Raw genomic sequence first — 16,485 nt, 5'->3', positions numbered from 1 at the left:
CTCAGTTAGCAGGGGCAGCAACATACTAGGGATGTGCACAAACCAAGATGTGCAGAGGCCATGTGTGTGCTGCTGCTGCTGCTCCACTGCGCCAGGGCTACTGGGGGTAGCGCTATCGCAGTAGGAAGCAGCATGGAGAGGTGGAGGAATAGGCAGGCACCTGCTCTCTCCTCCCTTTTAAAGGTGCCAAAACGGTGCTGTGAATCTGTGCACGGATCTTGATTCATCCACATCCCTACAAGTAGGGATGGGCCCGGAACGGTCCGGACCTTGGTGTTCCGGTTCAGGTGGGGGGGTAGCTTTAAGAGCGGCGGGAGGGCTTACTTACCCCTCCCGACTCTTTCCCGCTCTGGCGCCATAATGTTACGAGTAATTGGGGCAGCAGGATACCTCCCTGCCACCCCTTCCCCGCTGTTGCTGTAAAACTCCCAGGAGTCCTTTGCGCGCGTGCACATCACAGAGACGTGAAGCGCGCCCACGATGTGCGCGTGTGCACGCAAAGGACTCCTGGGAGTTTTACAGCAACAGCGGGGAAGGGGCGGCAGGGAGGTATCCTGCCACCCCAATTACTACTAAACTTACGGCGCCAGAGCGGGAAAGAGGCGGGAGGAGTAAGTAAGCCCTCCCGCCGCTCTTAAAGCTACCCCCACCCCAGTTCCAGACCGCAGTTTGGCGGTTCCGTGCACATCCCTACCTACAAGATACCTCCATTTTAAAAGATTAAACCTCAAAGGGAGGAGCAGGTGAGCAACCCCAACCCAAGAAGCTCCCTACACCTTGCCCTGGTGTGGACAGAACATAGTGGGATAAACCAGTGCAAGGACTGCTAGGTATAGGGCCCTAGTTTTGTCTCCCCGTGTCATTCCTTGCATAAGCTAACGCAAACTCGCATGAAAAAAACCTCCCAGCTAGAGATAGCCCTAATCAGAAAAGCCCTTGTTTCCGAGGAGAAAATCGGCCTCGCTTCTCCCTCAGAAAAGCTGTGCAGGCTGACAGGAGAGCCCCCAAATAAGCTGTGGGAGATTCCTGCTTGGTTCCTAGTGTCCAGTCATGGCCTAGAGAAGTACCACATTTCTGACATGTAAATGAAGTTTCACTTCAGTCCCTTTACATTGTACCCTAACTACTGTGGATGTATGCAGATAAAGCATTGAGCTAAGGCATTCTTCTTATCCCCCCTCCCATCTCTCTGTTGCTATTGTTTTACAAATGCAACTGTCAGGATTTCTAGGCAAGAACATATCTTTGGATGGGTCTAAGAGCAGTGTCCAGAGCATCCTTAGGGATGTAGCAATGTGCAGGAAGTAGTGCAGAGCCCACCATATCCATGGGGATATCCTAATTTTCAACACAATCAAAGATGCATGGATTCTCCACATTCCATTGTGATCTGGGTAAGTGCCAGTTTCTGCATCATAGGTACTGTATTCACTAGCCCTGTACAGGTCTTATATAAGCATGGATGCTGTACCCAGCTACAGCATTCTCCAGTAGCACACCTCATCCTCACACTGACGTGTTCTTTAGCCCACACAATCTGTGACTATCGTATTTGAATGTTGTACTCATGGATAGTGTGGGGATGGAGTGTGGACGTGAGGGACAGAGCATATTCTAGAGCAGGGATTCTCAACGTTGGGTCTCCAGATGTTATTGGACTTCAACTCCCATAATCCCCAGGCCCAGTGGCCTTTGGCTGGGGATTATGGGAATTGAAGTCCAATAACATCTGGGGACCCAATGTTGAGAATCTCTGCTCTAGAGGATGCTGTACTTGGTTTCAGTACATCTAGCACTGAAACCAGTACTAGTATTGAAACCAGTACATCCTGGTTTCAGCATCTACGGTTGATGTAACACCTGAACAGGACTACTGCACAGGGCTTATCTGAGCCAGGCTGTGCAATCCCTGTCTGGGACCAAAATGAGCAGGTGTGGGGAAGAGATGCTCTGGAGGCCCATGGGAGTTGCAGGGAGGGAAGGAGAATCGTGTGGAGTGTCTCTTGTTTCAATCTGCAAATCAACCCTATAGGGTAGGTAAGTCCCTCTGGAAGATGGGAAGCCTGAGGCCCTGGGGTTTTCCCGATAGAGGCAGCATCCAGTGGGGGCTGTCAGACTGCTAGTGCAGCCTCTTGGCCCTGTCCTACTCCAGTCTCCACGTTATGAAGAGGGCCTTGGTAAAAAGGAACGGGATGTTTTCTAGCCTCTCTTAATCTTAATACAGAGAGAGAGAGAGAGAGAGAGATTGACCTCTTTTCTTGGAACAATGGGTAAGTGTCTGCTGCCTATTCTTCTCTTTATGAAGATCTTTGTCTGAAGTTTAGAATTTGTGTGCACACTTCTTTCAGTTTGGGATTGGTCAAGATTAAGATTATGGAGTATGGAGAAGGCAAAGAGGACAGTGCAATATAGACAGTGCCATATATTTCTATGGCAGGGTAAAGTGTGCCGTCAAGTCAATTTTGACTCCTGGCGCCCACAGAGCCCTGTGGTTTTCTTTGGGTTTACCATTGCAGGGGGCAAGCAACAGGCCCCATCCAACCCAGGCACAGCATCCCTCCAGTGGCTGTTGCTGGTGTCTGCCTTAGGTTTCTTTTTCGATTGTGAGCCCTTTGGGGACAGGGATCCATCTTTATTTTTATTTCTCTTTGTAAATCGCTTTGGGAACTGCTGTTGAAAAGCAATATATGAATATCCATAGTCGTATTTTTACATGATTATTATTATCCTCACAACCATCAGAGATGTAGTTTGGGCTGAGAGACAAGCATGTGGGCCCACAGTCACACACAGTGGCTTTCATGGCTGAGTGGGGGATTCAAACTCACGCCTCCCTGAGTCATACTCCAGTTGTCTTGTGGTAAATAGACACAACACAATCAGCACACCAAATGTGGGGTTTTACATTTCACAATTTTGTGTTTAATTCTGCTTTTCCAAGGTCAGTTTGCAGAAAAGAGGACATAAACGTGTGTCTTGATGGGCTGCTCCTGTTCCTCAATGCTAACATTCATGCTATGATGATTCTGAACAGGCTGAGATTAATTTTAAAAATCAAAGTAACAAAAAAGGGAAATTCTTACTGAATCAGGAGTGAGTTTTACAGTGAATCTGTAAATTAAGTATGGGAGAGGAGGAGGTGTCACAGCAATAATGGGCTATAACTGCTGGGTAATTAACTGTATCTGCATTTCTAAGCAGATTAAAAGTTCAGCTCTCATTTGCCAATGAGGCTGCTGGGAGAATTATTTGGAGAATGTTTTCTAAATATTTTAATGCTCAGTAGGAATTACTCACAATTTCCTATTCCCACCTCCAGCCCCTGTGAGAATATACTGAGAAAACAGAATATTTAGGGCATATTCACCTCAAGCCTACCTTGGCACACTAATTGAGAGGCAGGCACAGGGAACCAAGGAGACACACAGGAATTCAAAAATGAAAACACAAAGCCAGGCAGTAATTGATGTAAGTACATCAGTTAGGCAAGTCCTTCCTTTTCTGCTCCTGGGACACTGACTGGAGATGCTCCCCTCTGCCCCTGTCCTCCTGGGATTCTGGGGGGTGAGGGGGAACAGCCCCCCTGCCCTTACTGACCAGCCCCCCCCCTGCTCACGGGGTCCATTCACTGCTACTGAGCATTGCGATCTGGCCCTTGTCTTCCACACAGCTGCAGTGACCAGGCCTTCCTGCAACCCCCTCCACACACTTGACTTCTGTAGCACTTTCCACAAATCCAGGCCCAGGACCGCCTGCTAGCTGCCACCTCCTTCCAGTTTGCTGCATTTCAGTCAACTTTGTGCAATATTTTTAAAATGTATTTTACTTAAATGGCAGAGAGACATTAAGAGAGGCTAAAAACCCCCCCAATTTCTTCTCACCAAGGCCCTCTTCATAACTTGGAGACTGGAGTAGCACAGGGCCAAGAGGCTGCACTAGCAGTCTGACAGCCCCCACTGGATCCTGCCTCTATCAGGAAAACCCCAGGGCCTCAGGCTTCCCATCTGCCAGAGGAGACTTGCCTACCCTATAGGGCTGATTTGCAGATTGAAACGAGACAAGCCACACGATTCTCCTTCCCTCCCTGCAACTCCCCACGGGCCTCAGGGGCATCTCTTCCCCACACCTGCTCATTTTGCTCCCAGACTGGGATTGCACGGCCTGGCTCAGATGAGCCCCACACCACCTATCCCAGTGACAGCTGGTTTAACTTTGGGGCCTACCTCTCGTGGGCCTCAGGGACCATCTTGGAGCACTTGCTGGGGGAAAGAGCCCCAAATGCTCTCAGCATAGAACAGAGCCATGGGGAGAAGGCAAGCCTCCTTTCCCCAATCTTTGGAGAGATTCCTTGGAAGAGATCAGGAACGCAGCATCACAGCCCAGCAGTGCTTGCCCCACAACCCAAACACAGCAGAGTTTTCCATGTTTCCCCCACAGAATTCAGAGACACAAATAGCACCTACTTTCTATAAGACGGACCCAGCTTCTTCCCAAAGCCCCCTCTGTAACGAGGAGAGCTACTAGGACCGGCTGACCAGGAGTCTGGATGACTCATCTGGAAGTCCCTGCTTTGGATCTGGCCTAAGAAGACTTCAGGCAAACCCCAATGCCTCAGTTATCCCATCTGTGATATGGAACCAACAAGACTCGCCTACCTTACAGGACTGTAGTATGGATCAGGAGACACAGCTATCAGGATCCTCCATTGCTTGCTTTGCCTTCATTCTTTTCCGATTCCCACTCCTTCTCCTGGGCACTTTTACTTTGGCACAGGCCCAACTCAGGGAAGGCTGCTAGGCCAAGTGGAGATCAGGCCTAAAAAGAGGACAGGAAGACAGTTTGGACAAGGACCAGAGAACTCCTGCAGAAAGGAATAACAGGAAAAGACCAAGGCCCCAGGAGATAAGCCAGCAGAGCCTGGATGCTGGACAGACAGAGACTCAGACATTAGAAAACACAGCTAAACATGCTCTTGTAGCAAGGGCTATCTAGACTCAGCAGGGCTTAAATAGGGGCCTGCAGGTCTCCACGCTGTAGCTGGTCTCTTCAGCCCTTATGGGGTGCAGCTGGTTCAGGCTCTACTGTTGCTCTTGAGAAGACCCCTTCCTCACCAGTCGGTCTCTCCTGAGGGAGATGCTATGCTCCCAGTTGGGTGCTTCTTTTCCATTACTGCAGATCGGCCTGGGCCCAGTAGCATTGTCACTCTTGGGGATCTGACAGGGATGGTGGTGCCTCTCTGCTGGCCATATGTTGTCCTTGCCCCCCAAGTGAATCCTTCTGTGGGGGGACAGGTCTCTCAGAGGGAGCAGAGATGTGGGGAGATCCCCGAAGGTTGATGGCTTGGGTTCCTCCATGATGTGACCCAAGGGTGTCTTATCCAAAGCCCTTTTGGGGATTGCATCAGGTTTCTCCTCATCGGCAAAGCCCTCAGAGTCTATGCCAAGGTTCCCCTTTAAGACGTCTAGTTTTGGAATCCTATCTGGTGCTCCTCTGAGTTTATTCAAGTCAGCTTGCCTGAAATCCAAGGTGCACGTCTGGTTTCCTTGAAATGTCTCCTCCCCTTGATTTTGTGGATTCTAAGATGGCACAGCCACTTTCTCCCAGGGTTACCCCCCCTTCTGCTGCATCAACCAATGCTCTTGCCCAGCACATTTTCCACAGTCTTCATAAAGTGCACCCCCTCCAGGAGTCCTCCATGCAGGTCGCCTGGACATTGGTTCAAGAATCCAGACCTTTCATCTTGATTATGCCCTCATCACAGTCAGCTGTTTCCTTGCAGGATCCTGCATTCTCTTTGTGCAGCTTGACCTTCTTCCAGGTAGACAGAGGAAAAGACATAGGAACTGCCATATACTGAGTCAGACCATTGTTCTATCTAGCTCAGTAATGTCTTCACAGACTGGCAGTGGCTTCTGCAAGGTTGCAGGCAGGAAGCTCTCTCAGCCCTCTCTTGGAGAAGCCAGGGAGGGAACGTGAAACCTTCTGCTCTTCCCAGAGCAGCTTCATCCCCTGAGGGGAATATCTTGCAGTGCTCACCCTTCTAGTCTCTCATTCAGATGCAACCAGGGCAGACCCTGCTTAGCTATGGGGACAAGTCATGCTTGCCTCCACAAGACCAGCTCTCCTCTTGTGCCCCCAAATCTTTCACAGTCCTGCTTTGGTATCTCTTTTTCTCTTGACATAAAGAAAAATCAGATACATCCAGATGTGTAAGCACTTAACCCACAGTTCCCGGGTCTGAATGACATGCAGAGGTGTGTCTGAACAAGACCAGACTCCTCCCTCTCATGCAGGGAGGAGGGACCATGTGATCTCGTCACTCTTTCCAGTCACACTCACGATCCACAATTAGTACAAAGGTTGAGATGCCGTTTTTAACTAAAAAGAGTTAACATTGCAAAAGGAATGAGAAGAGAGTTCCCTGTCCCAGAGGGGCTCACGGTCCAAGCAGCAGCTCAAGAGAGACGCCAGCAGTAGCCTCAGAAGGATGCTATGCTGAGTTGATTTGGGGACAGTTGCTCCCTGCCCCCCACCCCGAAATATAAGCGAGACACCACTTTAAAAAATGTTTTGCTCAGTTAGCAGGGAGGGAAGCCAAGCTGTGTGTCACAAGAAGGCCCGAAGATGTTTCCGTGTCCCAAAAGGAACTGCGACTTCGTCCAAAGGTCCCTCATGGCCCAGGGAGCAGGGCCGTTTCCCAAACTGTGTGGCACAAGAGGAGGAAACCCCCCCCCCATTGGCTCCCTGTTCCAAAGGGCCGCATGATTAGAAAAAAGACACAAGGGAGGCCCTGGAAAGGGCGCTGTGCAGTGCTGAAGAGGGACAACTGCTCTCCCCCTGCTCAAAAGAAGAGTCTCTACTTTAAAAAGTGCCTCTCTTGGCCCAGTGGACCAAGGTCTAGCTAACAGCCGGATAAAGGAAATTCTACAGAAACCCCCTACGTCTCCTCCAAAGGGAACAGAGGAAAGCCAGGGCTGCCCTTGAAACTCCCCGCCACTTGATGAAACTCTTCCCAGCACAGAAGAGAAGCCCCTTACCCTCCATCATGATCTCTATCCTGCACCTGGCACGATGCTGAAGGCGCCCAGGAGGGAAAGGCCTGCTGGTGTCCTTGAAGCCCTTAACTGCAGCATCTGGAGATCAACCTTTCTGCTAACCCCGACAGAGGAAAGCAGAGGCGAGAAGGATGCAGCTCCTCTCCCAGCTCCTCTCTCTCACTCAGTGATGGGAACGGCTCCAGCAATGGCAGAAATCAACCCCTTTTGCTGCCACCAGAAACTTCTGAGCAGCTGACAGTTGAGAGAAGGCAGTTGGTAATATCACAGAGAGTGATGTCACAAAGAGCAAACAGGGTTCAAAAAAAATCAGTGAGGCACAGTTATAGACCGCTTCTCAAAAGAACTGACCACCCACAGGTTTAAAATAGAAATAAAAATATGTGTTATTGAATTCAAAAGAGAGGCTTGACTTGTATCTAAAGAAACACACATGACATTTCCACATGACACAGATCACGCAAGATGTTTCACGTGTCTGGCCACTAATACAGCATTACTGTCTAAAGTCCGATTCAGACATTATGTGGTACGAGTGTACAGATGTCTGTACACCTGTACACTTGTTTGTGTGAATGGCTGTGCCTGTGTTTATTTTAAAAGTGAACCTGGATATAGGCCAGGATATAGGCCAGAGAACAATTTGTTATGGGGCAGCTAACAAATAAAGTTTGTTATTATTATTATTAGTAGTAGTAATAGTAGTAGTATTTCCTTCAAATCTGTTCTCTATTATGGTACAGATAGGAAGTGTGCTTCTGTACTGCACTCAGCATAACATGTGAATGACTGTCCTGTGTACAGATCTTTACCTGTGTACATTGTACACTCGTCGTATGAGTGTTGAACATAACATGTGAATGGGCCTTAAGTGTATGTGCTTAACTGACTAGATGCTTATTATTAGAGGAGATGGGGAAAGAAAGCAAGGGATGTTTGGGTTAAGTGGGGGGACATTAAAGTAAGAAGAGCTGGTGAGGACCACTCAGTGGGAAAGGAAGGTGCATAGGAAGGATCACGTCAATAGCTCACGTCCTTTCCATGTCTCATATGGATGAAGGTGGGGGGACAAAGGAGATGGGGGTCTCCTTCCTTCAGGGGAAGGGAGCAAATATTCACCCAAAGAGCTTATGTAACACCAAGGCGGAATTGGGCTGAATGTCAGTATCCACCCTAACTTACACCCGGAAGCATCCTTGGATAAGCACACCGACATTGCCACTGAGGGGCCCTCAGATGTGGAGAACCCCTACACAATCCCCAACAGGGCTTCAGATGAGACATCCTTGCGTCATGTCATGCAGGAATCCAAACCATCAGCCTTCCGGGATCTCCCCACATTCTGTGAATCCCCTGACAGACCCCACCCCCATCCCACCCCTTCTCAGGGGGCAAGGGCACATCCTGGCATGGCCAACAGAGAGCTGCCACCATCCCTACTGCAGCCCCAAGAGCAACCAGCAGCCCCGCCACCACTGAAAAGGGCCGTGAGCAGGGCTGGTGAGCATGGTGGCCGGTGAGCATCATGGCAGCACAATGTGAGATCACTTGGAGCTCTGCCTTAGTGACTCTTCCCACTGCAGGGCATGGGTCAGCAGGGCAAAGGACCCAGAGCGACTTGGGCGATGGTGATGCAGGAGCTCTGTGGGCCAGTTGCAGTGGGCTGCACACTGCCTTCCAGTCCCTCACTGTGCACTGGTGGGGGCAGGAGAGATGGGGAGCCTCTGGCGCTTGTGGCGTGGACACCTCTTCCCGTGCAGCATGACCCTGGGGGGCTGTGCTGCATGTGGAGGCAATGGACACAGACCACACGTCAGATGAATTGCCAGCAGCCACGGCCCAGTAGGTGGATTCTAGGGTTCCTGGGGAGCCAGCCCTCCAGCAAGGCTTCCTGGTCACTGACAATGCAGCCAACACAGCCAGGGCTGCAAAGCATGGTCAACTGGTGCACTTCTGTGGTGTTGTGCACACTTTCCACCGGGCCGTGCAGGATGCGCTTGGCCTCCAGGAGGGAAAGGCCAGGTGCAATGGGGGCTCCCACCACACAGGCCCTGCTGGGGCTCATAGCCAGCCTCAATGTACACCCTGGGACACCCCCTGGTTCCGGACCTTTGCTGCTCTCTTGGAAGTGCCACAAGGCTGAGGACTGCAGTGGCTCTTGGGTGCATCGGCATGGCAAACCTCTTGGTTGCATTGGCATGGCATGTCCCATCCGGTCTATTTGAAGGGGAAAACTGTCACCCTTGACCAGCTGCCCAGGTGGAGACACTACCTGGTGCAATGTGTTAGGCAAGCCAAGGGGAAGAGGCTGGGTTGCAACCAGGAGGAGGGGGCTGGAGCCCCTAGAGTAGGCGGCTGGGTAGCAACCAGGCAGGGGCGTAGCAAGGTTGGAGTGGGCCCAGAGACAAGATTTTAAAATGGGCCCCCAGCGCCTCAAAGTCCAGGGCCTCCGCACACCCCAGGCCCCCAAGGATTTAAGTCTGATATTCCAAAATAAGTATGCTGCCTGGAAATACATTTCACTGAATACACACACACACACGTCACAATATATAGTGATATACATTGAGTACTAAACATTTGTATTACTTTTAATGCCTAGAACACACTAGAAAGATGAATTATTAAAATGGGCCCCTCGCTGCAGATTAGCAAAGGAGACTTTCAACCATGCAGGGTGAGCCTATGTTTGTTTTCTCAGAATTCTGAACAAATTCAGTCAAGTTTGATTGCAGGAGGTTTTTCACAGGAGGCTTTTAAAGCCCTTTAAGACACATCTCCTCTGGAATGGAGGTGCTGCATTCACATGTTGGCCAGATTGACCCTGAAGTCCCTGCAAGTTATTGGGGAGCAGTTCACACACAAGAAAAATAAAATAAAAGCACCACACATGCTTCACAGTTCTCACTCAGACCTTCTGGGTTGCAAAACAACTTGAACATAAGTGCATTTATAAATGAATGAATGAATAAATAAAATTAATAAAATACTGTTCCAGAAGTTTTTGCAATTTTCTGCCATGAAACAAGCCACTTATAGGACTTTTTAGATAGTTTTTTTAAGTCAGCAAATTTTCCAAGCTGTTTCAAAATAAATATTCAGAGACTTCTCGGTCCCTCCCCCCTCCCCATATCCAAGCCCTATGGCAAGCAGATCCCTATATATGGGGGTGGGTGGGCGGGAAAGGTAACCACAAAAAGGAATTCACACTCTACCTGGCAAATGCTGGTCTGGGTTAAGCAGGGCAGCAAGGGGTCTTCTGCTACAGAGAACACTCTGGCTGCCTCCTCCTTCCTGGCTGGCTTGGGCCCTACTCGAGTTCAGGCTTCACTGCGGCCTACACGGAGGCCTCCGTGGAAGCCCCACCGATCAGCTGAGAGAGAGACGGCGAAGAGGGCAAGTGGCTGAGAGGCTATGGGGCTGGGCAGGGGGCAATGGGGAGTCACATGAGGTGCCTCTGGGGTGCCCCTCCAGGCAGTGGGGCCCCCAGACAACTGTCTCCCCTTGCCCTATCATTGTTACGCGCCTGCAACCAGGAGCAAATTCCAACCATAATTGGGGTTGGAAGTTGCCTATTCTGGAAGGACGGGGGAAATTCCCCTTCAGATACAAATGCCTGCCTCCAATTCAAACACTTGAAGTGAGCATTAGGAGCTCCCAGGGCCCATATTTCTGAAGGAAATATGAACTGCAGCAACACCTCTAGATGAAAAGCATCTTTTGGTTGTGACAACCCTGCTTTGACTGAACTCCCATATTTTGTTTGCATCTTGATGACAGTTTGAAGCAGCAGACAATCTGAATGGAATCCAAGTACTTGCTTAATCTTTGTTCAATGCACAGTTTTTATTTTTATAGACAAAATCCACGTACTTTTCTCCAGCAAACATTGATTGAGAAAATCTCATTCATCTCATTCATATACCAGTCATTTGGAACACGGTCTTTAACATGGATAACATGTAATAAATAGTTAGTAGCTCAAGTTTCTCTTCTTTAGAGTAAAGACCTGGTAAACTTCTCCAAAAACATGCTAGTGATACTTTCTTTTATGCTCATGTTCCACTACATTTGTGCTGGCTTCCTGTTTTTAAAAAGAGAAAAAACTCATTTTCTCAAAGAAAATGTTTAATTTTTCCTTCTTTATTTCTCATACTGATAGCCTGCTCTTCCTCTAAGGACTTCAGTGCAGAATACAGGGTTATTCCACTTTATCCTCACAACAATGCTGCAAGAGAAATTAGACTGAGAGGAAGAGAAATTGACCAGGGCGCTTTCCAGAGTACACACTACAAAAGTGGCATTACTGTCTGTTAAGTGTGCTTCCGTACTGCCTGTGTTTCGACATTGCAAACCCTGTGCTGTCAGAAAGGTGTCATTTGGAAAGCTCCCAGGACATTTTCCAGATTACCCGCTGAACAGCGGTAGTTGACTTCAGCTTGGCAATATTGTTCTGAACTCGTAAATAGCGGTTGTTGCACAAAACCAACACCAGGGGAGCAGTCTTTTCTAGCTTGCATGAAACTTTTGCATTGGGAAAATACAGCTTTCTATTTACAAGGTGGTAGCGCTGAATTGCAAAGAGAAAACCTGAAAGAAGGCTTTGGAAATGTGGACGGCACCTTGCTGACAGCGCAGGGACTGCGATGTAGAAACCCAGGCAGTGCAGAAGGACAATTAATGGACATGGAGTGACCCTGTTGTAGTGTCCAGTCTGGAAAGCATCTGGGAGGCTTTTTAGACAGCAGGCCTTACCACGAGGCTTTCCTGCAAGTTTGAGGCATAACGGATATGCCGATGGAAGAAGAGGAGATTTTAACCCTAGACATAAACCGGGCTAGGTTCCAATATGGAGGAAAACCCCTGAATGGTGTGTGAAGTGCTCTCTGAAATATTTCAGGCACTTTGGGTTAATCGGGCCGATATGTGGCCGCACACTAACCCTCCCAAAGTGAAGATGCTCCCGGAAAAAGCTCTTGCTGAAGGTGACTCAGCAAGCAACTTGATAGAGCAGCAACTTAAACCAGGTCAATTTGATCCAGGTTAATCTCACTCTTGCCACTATACTGCTGAGGATTCTTGTTCATCCATATCGGTTAACCTTTCATGTATATAATTTCAAACTGTCCTGTGAAGTATTACAGCTGATTCTTCAAAGATGGTTTTAAATTTAAATACAGAGTAAAAACCATCACCATATGCAGTCAGGGTGCAGTGCACTAAGCTGCAGAAGCCTAGAGATGTCTGTACACTCGTACCACATGTGTTTGTGTGAATGGCTCTGTACCCACATTCATTTTAAAAGTGAACCTGGGTACAGGCCCCTCCAATGTATACTACAGATAGGAACATACTGCTGTACCTATGTGCAACATAACATTTGATAGCTGTCCCCGTACAGAGTCGTGACTGCCCTGTGCACCCTGTGCACTCATTGTGCAAGTGCTGAACATAACATGTGAATGGGTCTGATGTCAGAATATGAACGCAGAATGCAGGGTTTTAGTGGATCAGTCCATGAATTATTCACAATCAACAATACTAAATATAACATGGCAGTTATCAAAAAGATAAAACACAATTAAACCCTAGACATTTCACTAGAAATAAGATACCTTACTTTGAAATGTAACGTCATGAACAGTAATAAGAAAGTCTGTGGCTATATCTCTGCATGAATTTAAGAAGCTTTGACTCTAATTTGAACTCTCTTTGGATACGGTGGACTGTGTTTTAGATACGCTTTGTCCTTTCCACACTGAAGAACTATTTCCTTGTGGATGTTGGTGGGATTGGACTTGGAATATACTTTGTTAATAAAGTATGGGATTCAATCTTATTTTTATGTTTTTGTCAATTTATTTCTAGTGTTTAATTGTGTATGTTTTATGTTTTTAATAACTGTTTTTTATAAAGTATAATTTGTCATAAAAGTGCCAATTTATATGTATTTAATCCCCACTGGTATGTTTCCCAGGCTATGGGAAACATCTGTATCAGGCAGCAGTGATATAGGAAGATGCTGAAAGGCATAATCTCGTAGTGAGCGAGAGGTGGCAATGGTAAACCCCTCCTGTATTCTACCAAAGACCACCTCAGGGCTCTGTGGTCACCAGGAGCTGGCATCGACCCGATGGCATACATTACATTTATGTATGTTTTAGGGGCGTAATTGGCTTCTCTGTGGATCGTTGCTTCATTTTCTGAATCTAGCTAACTCCGTTTGTGCTGTTTGTAAATATATGGCAGTGCCAGGAGTATTTCCTGCATGCCCAATAGTAGAATGCAGTAGTTCAGGAATTTCGGCCCAGTAATGCAATGAAATGAAGATGCAGAGACAGTCACAAGCTTTGCAGGCTCGCACGCATAGCTGGCTCAAAATTCACCAAATACTTTAAAATTGCTTCCCTTGTAAACACAAAATAATCTCAGTGTGTTGAATAGATTTCTCTTGGACTGGAATGAAAGCAGAAATATGATGAATTATAGATAGAAAGAAAGGATGACATATTAAGTGGGGTAGTCATATATTTCTGGTAGTAGAATATTGAGACCTATATTGTTTCAATTGTGTAATGCTTTCTATTGTTTTCTATTTCACAATAATGTAACACATGAAATTAATCAAGCTGACATACACAGCAAGAAATCACCAGTGCTGTTGGGAATTCCCTCTGGAAGGAGAAACCCTTATTCATGAGAGCAGAGTGCACAGAGGCACAACACAGCGGAATTTGGTTAGGCTGAGAGTAAAATAACTTGGAGCCAGTTCATAGTCTAAATGGCTCAAGACTAAAATCGTCCTCACTGTTATTCCGTGGCAGCAGCCACTTAATGGAGGGGTTTTTTTCCCTACCCCTCAAGTTTACTCTCAGGGGAAAGAGGGCTGCTTCCCCCCCCCCTCCTTTCCAACAGGCCGCAGCCCCTGGTGGGGCCCCTTATCTTGATCCCTGCCTCAACCCCTGTGGCTATGCTGATCCTCTAGGTCTCAGCTTCACCTTTGACCATGACTCAGTGCTAGACCCATCTAGCAACTTCCTCCTCATTCCGACTATTAAAGAGGAGGAAGTAGTGCACCTATTTGGGTTGCTTAGCTTACTATGCTAATTCTTAGGAGGCAACCAATAGGATTTACCAGATGAATTCTAAGCATGGCTAGCACTTGAATGAGGAGGAAGTACCCTCAGCTAATAGCTGGGGAGAGGAGGCTGTCTCTTGACAGCAAAGGCGAATATCTCCCCTTTGCCTAGCAGAGTTTGCCCTGGTTTGCCTTAGCCAACTCTCTTCCCTCCCCTAAAGGGGAGGTAGATTACTGTCAATGGGAGGACTGCAACATGCAGAAGGTCCCAGGCTCAGCCACTGACAGCATCCCCCAGTCAATTCTGGAGAATTATTTGGCTCAGTATAAGGCTGCTTCCTATTTATCCCCGCTTCTGAAACGTGGGTGAGCTGCCCAGCTGGTGTGATGCAGACATGAATATCTGCCAGCAAGGTGGACTTTGGGCATGACACCAACATGGGAGGACCTGAATGACCTCGACCTGGGGTTGGCGACCCTCTCCCCAAACAAGGGTTGCTGGCGTTTGGGTGAAGCCTCTGCCCCATCACCCACACCACAGGTGACCTGGCGCATAACAGATGCTGTGAGGAGAACCTAGTTGGCATCGATCTGGGGTTGGCAGCCCCCTCCCCAAACATTGGGAGCTGGCGTTTGGGCAAAGCCTCCGGCCTCTCACCCACGCCACAGGTGACCTTGGCGCATGACAGATCCTGGTTGCAGAACCTTGGTTGGCCTCGACCTGGGGTTGGCAACCCCCTCCCCAAGCACGGGGAGCTGGCATTTGGGTGAAGCCTCTGGCCCCTCACCCATGCCACAAGTGACCTGGCGCATAACATATCCCGCGAGGACCAGAGGCGTCTGCTCAATGAGCATCTTGATGCGCTACTGTGCTCAGCGGTCAATGAGCGGGCAGCCAGGCTGCACCTACAACGTGGACCCATGTGCCAGACGGGCCACAGAGGCTACCAGACAGGGACAACAGCATGAGGCGGTAAGTCCGGATCCTCGACAGGTGAGTGGTGCGTGTGGAGATCAATCTACTCCAGCAGCCTCCCATCCCTCCACCAGCCACACTGTGGAGATTATCATGATTTCATCTCCCATAATGCAGCCCTCTAATGCTGAGCTGCCTGTTCCTGTGCTGCAACCTCTGTGGGAGAAGAGCATTGTATTTATTTGGTGGTCCCCCCTCCCATCTCCTAGACGCATGCCCTCCTGGTTAGTCCCTCTACGACTAAGCAAGATAATTTAGATACAGGCCGATTGCAGTGATTTACTGCAACAGCCGGGAGGCCTGAGGATGCACGTGGCTGGTGGGCCAGCAGTGGGGCATGGGGCTCGACTCTCTCTGGCTCCTGAGTCCACCCACTCTGGACCACAAAGAAAGGAGAGGTCTAAGTGGTTCCTCCCTAGGACTCCCCCGACCTTGCGGGTCCCTTGACGCCGAAATTGATGATGATAAAATTAATAAAGCAGCTTTTCCACTTCTTCACGAGGTGTTACCACCACCTCGCGGAGGACATGGACGCACTCGACTCTCCTTAGCCGCAGGGTATCCTGGACGGCCTCACCCCGGTAGGTCGTCGTCCAAGGCTGATGGCACAACTCCGACAGAAAAGGGCACAGGTAATATAGGGGCCCCGCTCTAAGGCGACCATGGTTCGCCGGACTGGTACCCCTCTCTGTCACGGCCTCAATGCCTCTGCTGCAACGGCCGGACCTTCTGACCCAAGGGCTGTTGCTTCAGCCAGACTGGGCATGGCTCTACTACATGCCTGGAGTTAACCGCACGCAGTTAGCGAAGAGAGGGCTATTCCAGGATGGTGCAAGACACAATCTGGGCCACTAGGCGCCAAAGCAGCCACCAATAGGAATTACCAGATGATTTGGGCCGTCTTCCTCAGAAAGGCCACCTTAGATGGGCTAGGCATAAAAAGTTGAGATATGCTTGGCCAAAGTCCCCCCAAGACACGGCTTTCCCTTCCTGCAGGCAGGCCTGGGCCAGGCTCTGGGACCCATTACTCTGAAATAACAGGTCTCAGTCTTAGCTTCGGTCCTGAGCCTGAGGAGAACAGGGAGTATTCAACTCCACCTCCACCTCTCTTGTTTTTTCGAGGAGCTACCAATATCGCTCTTCCACTGATTCATCTCCTTCCTTCATGGAGCCTCAAAGCGGTACTGAATGCCCTCACATGGGCCCCTTTGAACCAATTTCATCTATCCCGCTAAAGTATCTATCCGACAAGGTCCTCTCCTAGTGATGATCACTCTGGCACATAGAGTATCGGAATCAGGGGGCGCTCTCGGTTCAAAGGGAGCTCTGCGTCTTCCAGCCAGATGTGCTGGTCCCTAAGATGTAGGGTCCTTTGA

At 49.0% G+C, this 16,485-nt stretch overlaps 1 protein-coding gene and 1 long non-coding RNA gene across 11 annotated transcripts in view; one reads left to right on the top strand and one right to left on the bottom strand.

Annotated features, from left to right (window-relative positions):
- LOC128329921 (uncharacterized) overlaps positions 1-10,416 on the bottom strand; it is a 28,598-nt gene extending 18,182 nt beyond the window's left edge. The window contains exons 1-3 of one of the 4 annotated variants that reach the window (XR_008309856.1): positions 10,271-10,367; positions 7,038-7,289; positions 4,656-4,815 (exon numbers count right to left, since the gene is read on the bottom strand). This is a non-coding gene — a long non-coding RNA (uncharacterized LOC128329921). Of the gene's footprint in view, positions 1-4,655; positions 4,816-5,111; positions 6,525-7,037; positions 7,290-10,270 lie in introns of those variants that run through there. The other 3 variants (XR_008309857.1, XR_008309855.1, XR_008309854.1) reach the window with 3 other exon arrangements.
- The window catches only part of LOC128329916 (uncharacterized), a 481,088-nt gene that overhangs the window by 296,814 nt on the left and 167,789 nt on the right, over positions 1-16,485 (top strand). The window lies entirely within an intron of this gene.

Source organism: Hemicordylus capensis, chromosome 6, assembly GCF_027244095.1.
Source record: "Hemicordylus capensis ecotype Gifberg chromosome 6, rHemCap1.1.pri, whole genome shotgun sequence".
In the NCBI taxonomy this organism is placed as follows: domain Eukaryota; kingdom Metazoa; phylum Chordata; class Lepidosauria; order Squamata; family Cordylidae; genus Hemicordylus; species Hemicordylus capensis.
This window is presented reverse-complemented; position numbering and strand designations above follow the sequence as displayed.